Genomic DNA, 984 nt, shown 5'->3' on the forward strand with positions numbered 1-984 from the left:
GATGCAGTTCCGATGGTCGCTGCTGTCCCCGTTCGGGGCCCGCTCCGCTCCCGGCGCTTCCGTTACCGGCGGCCGCGAAGGGCGGGGCCAGCGCCGCGGCGGCCGCGCCCCATTGGCCCGTCGGGGGCGGGCATGCAAATGACCGCGGGGGCGGGGCGGGAGCGGGAGCGGGGGCGGAGCTGTGCCGTGACGCGGGGCAGGCGCGGACAGGGCCTGAGAGCTGGAGCTGTGGTGGTGCTCGTCCCACAGTGTCAGCACTGACAGCGGTACCGGGCCAGGCCCGGTCACAGCGACAGTTCCAGCACCAGTGCCAGTGCCAAGAACAGTCCCAGTACCTGTACCGGTACCCGTACGAGTACGAGGCCCAGTGCCAGTACCAATACCAGTTCAATGCCAGTTCCAGTCCCAGTACCTGTACCAGGCCCAGTCCCAGTTCTGGCACCAGTCCCAATTCCAAAAACAGTCCGAGTACCGTACCATTACGAATACCAGTACGAGGCACAGTTCAGTACCAGTCCAAGCACTAACACCACCAGCACCAGTCCCAGTCCCACTTCTGGTACCAACACCTGTTCAGGTACCTGTCCCCGTATCTGTGTGAGTATCAGGCCCAGTTCCAGTCCCAGTCCCAGTTCCAGTTCTAGTACTAGTACCAGTAACAGTCCCAATCCTAGTTCCTGTACCAATACCAGTCCTTTGTGATACCAGAGGCATGACAGTCCCGACACTGCTCTCTACCCCACCACTTGGCATTTCAATTCTTTTGATTTTTGGCCTGGATAGCAACAGCATTCTGCTTTACCAAGGAATAATTTCGGTAATTATTTGTAATTTYGTAATAAAACAGCCTGTCATCTTCCTGTGAAGCACACATATCCTGGAGCCAGTGCCTGCATCCATTTCTGCATGCACAGCATTTTAAAGGCTTGATGCCACCCTGGTGCCAGGAATGGCAGCAGATGCGACCATCACACTGTGCATGGT

The sequence above is a fragment of the Malurus melanocephalus genome, unplaced genomic scaffold, assembly GCF_030028575.1.
Source record: "Malurus melanocephalus ecotype Western Australia unplaced genomic scaffold, MMel_1.1 scaffold_259, whole genome shotgun sequence".
Lineage (NCBI taxonomy): Eukaryota > Metazoa > Chordata > Aves > Passeriformes > Maluridae > Malurus > Malurus melanocephalus.